Genomic DNA, 6,517 nt, shown 5'->3' on the forward strand with positions numbered 1-6,517 from the left:
ATCTTCATCTTCTTCTCATTTGGAGCTCTCTCAAGAGGTTAGTTTCATGGCTTCTTGTAATAGTTCCTTGTAGATGGGTTTATAACCCTAGAAATGGATTTAGTGGTACCCTAGCATGCTATTTAGATGATTTCACCCCAAATCATAGATCGATTTGGTGGACTTGGCAATAATGGCATCTAGGGCATCAAAGTGGGGTTTTTGTAAATAGATGAGTTTAATCTCATTTGACCCTTCGTAAACCTAATTGGTAGGTAACGAAGCACGTTAGCGAAGTCGGTTCGGCGATCCGATAAGACGTCGCGAAGATATTGAAGAAACGGGCGCTCGGAGCTTCATTTCCGCCTGGGAGGCCGAGGCGACGTCCATAAATCGTGAAATCGGGTCCCGAGCACCGTAGCGGCAAGGCGAAAGTCGCTGACATTTGAAACGGCGAAGCGGTGCGCTCTTGGGGAGCAACTGTGAGATCGGGCCCAAGCGGGTGCCGAGTGCCGCGGGAGGCCGATTGCAAGTGTCGACGAGCAATCGGAAAAGCTATCTGAGGTGGGTTGTGCTTACCGAAGCGACTTGGTCGCCCTTTATGTCTTAGCAATGTAATCTCATGTTGATGCATGTGCATGTAGACAAGAACAAGGATGCATGTTAATAAAGATGCATAAAGTAAATGCTAAGTAGAAATGCATAGTGAGCAAGTTACATAATGCTAGTGATGCATGATATGAAGTAAACGCATATTAACAATAATGCATGATGAGGATGCTAAGTAAGGGATGCATGTTAGTAATGATGCAAAGGGTAATTGCTAAATGGAAAGCATGATGCATGGGATATGTATATAAACTAGATGATAACTCTAGGATGAGTAGAGATGGTTGGACAACTAGGTTGTCAGGTAGATCGAGTGGCATCTAACCTAGTGTCAAAGAACATAGATTGCATAGTGAACCTAGAGTCAAACAATCTAGGTGTGTGGCATCGAACCTAGTGTTAGTGAACCTAGGTCGACCTAGTAAACCTAGAAGTGGACATCTAGGCCAAGATGACAAGAACCTAGCAAGTGCACCTAGGTTAAATGACATGGACATAGAACCTAGAGTGTTGGAACCTAGGTTGATGAGTATAGTGGTATAGCCACTAGGATGAGATAGGTCGACAATATAGGGTTGGTTATGAACTGTCACGCCCCGAGCCCGCCTATTTGGTCGGTTTCGGGCACGCCGACAGACCGCCGAACGGACAGGGTTTCCCCTGTACTGCGGACAGAGTCTCCCCTGTACATTCAAGGCAACGCAATCCATACAATACGAAGGTTCCAACCAGGAACTGATATCAATCAAGATTGCATAATGGAAGGTATCAAACAATATAAACACATCCTATATTATTACAAACATTTACATTCATACTTTTTACATCACAGTTCTTTCTACATTCTTTTTCATCCAAATGCAATCTAAGTTATCACAAATTTATTTACACGTTGATACATTGTGTTCTTTACATTGTGTTTTATTTTCATTAATAACACCCCATACCCCTAAGCTTTGTCGACGGGGTACTGCTAACTCTGGTCTCTGGGTAGGGCGCTATCTACGAAGCTACGCCCTTGCCTCGCGCCGCCGCGCCGCTCACGTGCGAACCTGTAACACCCCAAAACAACGTGGGGTGAGAACCAACTCCATGGTTCCCAGTGGGTACGGCCACCCAAGGGAAAAGCTCGACCAATAGGTCAAAGAGAGGCAACCTGCAGGTTAGTTCAATAAACAGATAGATATATATATCTAAATTATGCAACTAATGAAACCTTGCATTGCCTCACGATATGCAATATGGATATCATGCATTTCTATGCCACTATGCATCTATATAATCCACTATTCACTAGTAGGTCCATTGACTCTACATTCCACTGGCTAATCTCAGCTCAAGTCCTTTACCCCTAAGGTTTCTACTTACCTTAGTTCCATTACCAAGCTCAACTTGTTTCTAAGGTCTCTACTACCTTAGTTCTTGCCTTTGCCACTAGCTTTAAGGTTTCTATTACCTTAACAAAGCTATCCATCCGACTCGGTCTTGAGTCAATCATCTGCGGAATACCGCATACATCCAGACTCGAGGTAATGGACGTCTCACATACACCTCAGCCCCAAAATCCACTCGACAAGGATACCCAATCTATAGCTCATAATGCATGCTTTTTCTCAATCACTTTGGCTTTTACCCAATCTTACCGGTTAACACTTGTTAACCCAATAACTCACAATCCAAAATCCCTTAATAACGGGGGACTCGAACCACCCTAGGGACCGTCTGCTGGACAAGTACGTTAGTCCAAGGGCAAGTACGTTAGCCCATCGTGTGACAACTCCGGAGCTCACTGCCTGGGGGGGAGCGACCTCCACCAAGCTAAAAAACAGACTATGTGAGTAAGATCCAATCCTCCTTTAGAGGATTCAATAACTGGCCACGCCACAATTGAACTCTAACTATCTCTTTATGCTAGTTTCACAATTTTATTGCTCGATGCTAACCAAATCTCTAGTTAGAATGTCACCAAGTTCACTATTGTTATAGTCCATGCATTCATAGGGTTCTATGTTCACATTCTAAGATTCACAAGTTCTTACTGTTGATAGTAATTCACATTTTCACTCGCACAATGCCAAACACCCTATAATGCATGACTACGAATATAAATATGCTCAAATACCATAAGTGTCCTAACATACATGACACTAGGTTCACACTATACTTATTCAACCTATGTTCAAGACACTAGGTTTAATGCCACTTGATGTCCAACCTATGTTCTTTGACACTAGGTTAGATGCTACTCGATCTTTCCTAGGTTCGCGACACTAGGTTTCCTGTCATTCACGTTCAACCTATGTTCATGACTTTAGGTTCACTGTCGTTTAGACCCGACCTATGTTCTCTAACACTAGGTTCATGTCATTTCTGTTCAACCTATGTTTGACTCATCTGAATCAAGCATATCCTCACAATGCTCATCATGTAATCATGCACTTAGTTAGCATTTCTATAACATGCATTATCTACATTATGCTCGTCATGTAATCATGCAGCTTAGTTGGCATTTCTATAACATGCATTATCTACTTGCATTCATCGACATGCCTCTATCCATTATGCCCAAATGCATTCTCTTAGCATTAGTTACATGCATCTATTCATCTAGCATTTCATCATGACATGCTTATATGCACTTACTTAGCATTTATCAACATGCATTTATCAACTTGCATTCATTATCATTCATTTCTATATGAATATCTCATCCAGCATTTCATAATGTTCACATGCATTTCTACATTATGCTCATCATGTATTCATCTCACACTTTCCTCACATGCTAATATGCATATATCCATTATGCCATAATGCTCATCATGTAATCATGCAATTACTAGCATTACCATAACATGCTTTCTATATGCATCATAAGAAATCATATTTTCTTAGACATAAAGGCAACCTAGTCGCTTCGGTAAGCACAACCCACCTTGATTCGCGTTCCGATTGCTTGTCGACACTTGCAATCGGCCTCCCGCGGCACCCGGTGCCCGGTTCGGCCCGAACTCGAAATTACTCACCAACCGCGCATCGCTTCGCAGCCCCGGGTAAAAAGGGTCTTCGTTTTGCTGTTACGGTGCTTCAAATCCGTTTCCAGGATTTTACGACGTCGCCTCGGCCCTCCAGGCGGAAACGAAGCCTAAACGTCCGTTTCTTTAATAACTTCGCATCGGCTCGACGAATCGCCGAACCGTCTTCGCCAACGCGTTCGTTTACCTAGCAATTAGGTTTACAGAGGGTCAAATGAGATCAAACCCTCATATTTTTAAAAATTGCATTTTGAACCCTAGGTTTCAAGTATTACACGAATTCACTAAATTGATCCTAAATTCTAGCATTTATCTTCTATTTAGCATGCTAGGATTCCATTATAACCATTTTTAGAGCATAAGGATCAATCCTTAGAGTTCTACCATTAAAGGGTTTGAAGCTCACCTCTCAAAATAGCTCCAATGGAGAGGAAGTTGATGATGAAGATGAAAATCCATCTTTAAGCTTACTTCTCCACCAATTTCTCTCTTTTTTTGGGAGAAATCTAGAGAGAGAAAGAGAGGGTTCTCTTCTCCTATCCATGCGTGTGTGGATGTGTGTGTGTGTCTGCTTGCGGGTTGTGTACGCAGCTTGAGGGAGGAGAAGAAGGGATTTAATCCCATTTTACCATTTTGCCCCTCAACTATACACTATTCACTTCGGGCAGTTTATTTTTCGCCGGCGTCCTTCTGGATGTCCGTTTTTGCTCAAATTTGACAGACATGCTCGGTTTTACTTAATAAGTTCAAAGAAATTTTAATATTTCAGTTTCGACCCCGTTTGGTCACCGAAAACTGTACCGAACTGCAACCTTTCTCAGATAGCTTTCGGATTCGATTTCTCTCTCTACGGGTGTCAGAATAATATGAAACTTTAAATCTGGCCTCATAAAAATAATTCTGACATATCTGCCAATTTTCATAATTTTCTGACACTGTGCATTTTCTGCTAATTTATCTGCCCCGTTTCTCACAGAAAATTCTCAATCTTCTGTTTTCGCTCCGATTTCAGCACAGGTCTTTCCCAATCAATATTTCACTTCTCTAAACCCAATAAAATAGTATCTCATACTATTTTTATTTATTTTCACTTCATATTTAAAATCCGGTATGTTACATTCCACCGCAACCTCACCGGAACCATTTAACTGTACACCGTGACTTCATGCTTTTAGAAGTTCGGTATGTTACATTCTCCCCTCCTTAATAAGAGTTTCGTCCTCGAAACTCAAATAAATCCAACGCCAATTTGCACCCCAGCTCAATTTATCGAGTATCAAGGCGTACAATGCACTTTTCCACCTCAGAGTGGCCTTATGCTCATTGGAACTGTCCAAAGGCCCACCTCGGAGGATGTGAGACCTGATTCACTCACATTTGCTAAGCGTAACTCCAAAAGTGCATTACCAGCACACCAAGAGTTTTTCCTTGCGCTTCGCACCAAACCGGGAAATCCACTCCGATTCGATCACCAGCATTGCTTAGAAGCAATATCGTTGGTGCATCGACCAATCGCGAGTACTCCAAGCCCAACCGAATCCTTGATCCATCGCAGGATAGCCCACTCCGGCACATCTTGCACCTCAACCCTCAAAAGAGCATCAACTCCAATTCTCACGTGGCTTCCATTAGCTCAATGTCTTATAAGAGCACTTCATCCTTTGATATTATAAGCCACGACCAACACCAATTCGCCTTTACAAAGAACTCACACGAACCCTCCGTTCGTGAATCTAAGCCAAACGCATCGCTAAGGCTATCCGCTCAATCACTTTCCTCAAATCCATAGGTGAACCAGAGGTCACCAATCTTACGTAGGCCTACCGCCTAAACTCGGCTCAACTACGCGTAGCGTCGCTCGCTCACAACGTAGATCCAATCAGCACTAGGCGAAATTCTCACTTGGGAATTCGCACACACTCCAAACAGGAGTAACCAAGACCCCAAACCACGTCAAGTCCTTGGGTTGGGTCACTACACACCCTGTGTATCCTTGATCTCATGATCCAACACACGGCACTCCGCGTACTCGGGTCCAAGTTCGAACTACCGTCCTGACCAACACTCTGCCCTACCAGTAGGTATCGGGCCGCTGTCTCTCACAGCTGACTGCGCCTGCCCAATGGGTCCAGGCTCCACAGTCCACAAATGGTCCAGGCACGGATCGTCCTCAAGCGATACCTGTCGTCGTCGTCCTACACGACATGCTCTACAGAGCTACACACTCTATCGGCTCCTAAGCACCTAGTGCGAGCCACCAGCCCCACGAGTGATCCATGGCCCGTTTCACATTTAGCCCTGCTAAAGTGCTACTGCCAATTCACTCAACCGGCTGAATCGAAACCGCACTTTACGCGCAACTATACTCGAGCGCTCTACGCCTCTACAGCGTTCCAACTAGGTCAAGCATTAGGCAACCTTGCCTATGCATACCGACTACACGAGCATGACTCGCCGACCTCAACTTGAGGTACTACTAGGCCAACGTGCCCGTATTCGGCCGCTACACGACTACTCTCTCAACAGTGATTCCACTTTCACTGTTCGATCTATCGAAACAACATCCAATATGCTCAGGCTATTCGGGTATTCGCAACGTCACGGCGCAACTCTCGCAATTCGATACTCATTGCCTTGAGAGTCGTTTCACCATTTCGTGTTCACTACGAGTTTTATTTCTCGTCCACGGACCATTGCTAGCGATTTGCTAGCACCACTTGGTTCTCTACCTGCTCCAGCAGGCGTCACATTCTCACCGCATAAGCATGCTCGGGTATCTACCTCTACCCGTCCCCATGGTCCCTACTATGCAATGTATAAATAGTAGCAACTGACCATACAATAAATGCATGCTATGCATCAACTTGAGATCATGCAAAAGTATATGCTTGCTC

At 44.0% G+C, this 6,517-nt stretch overlaps 1 long non-coding RNA gene across 1 annotated transcript; it reads right to left on the minus strand.

Moving 5' to 3' along the window:
- Positions 1–1,512: 1,512 nt before the first annotated feature.
- LOC109706418 lies at positions 1,513–3,744 on the minus strand. Its single transcript, XR_002215191.1, has 2 exons — positions 3,524–3,744; positions 1,513–1,640 (listed from the first exon to the last, which is right to left on the minus strand). It is a non-coding gene; the product is annotated as an uncharacterized LOC109706418 (long non-coding RNA).
- Between the last annotated feature and the right edge of the window lie 2,773 nt (positions 3,745–6,517).

Source organism: Ananas comosus, unplaced genomic scaffold, assembly GCF_001540865.1.
Source record: "Ananas comosus cultivar F153 unplaced genomic scaffold, ASM154086v1, whole genome shotgun sequence".
Classification (NCBI taxonomy): Eukaryota; Viridiplantae; Streptophyta; class Magnoliopsida; order Poales; family Bromeliaceae; genus Ananas; species Ananas comosus.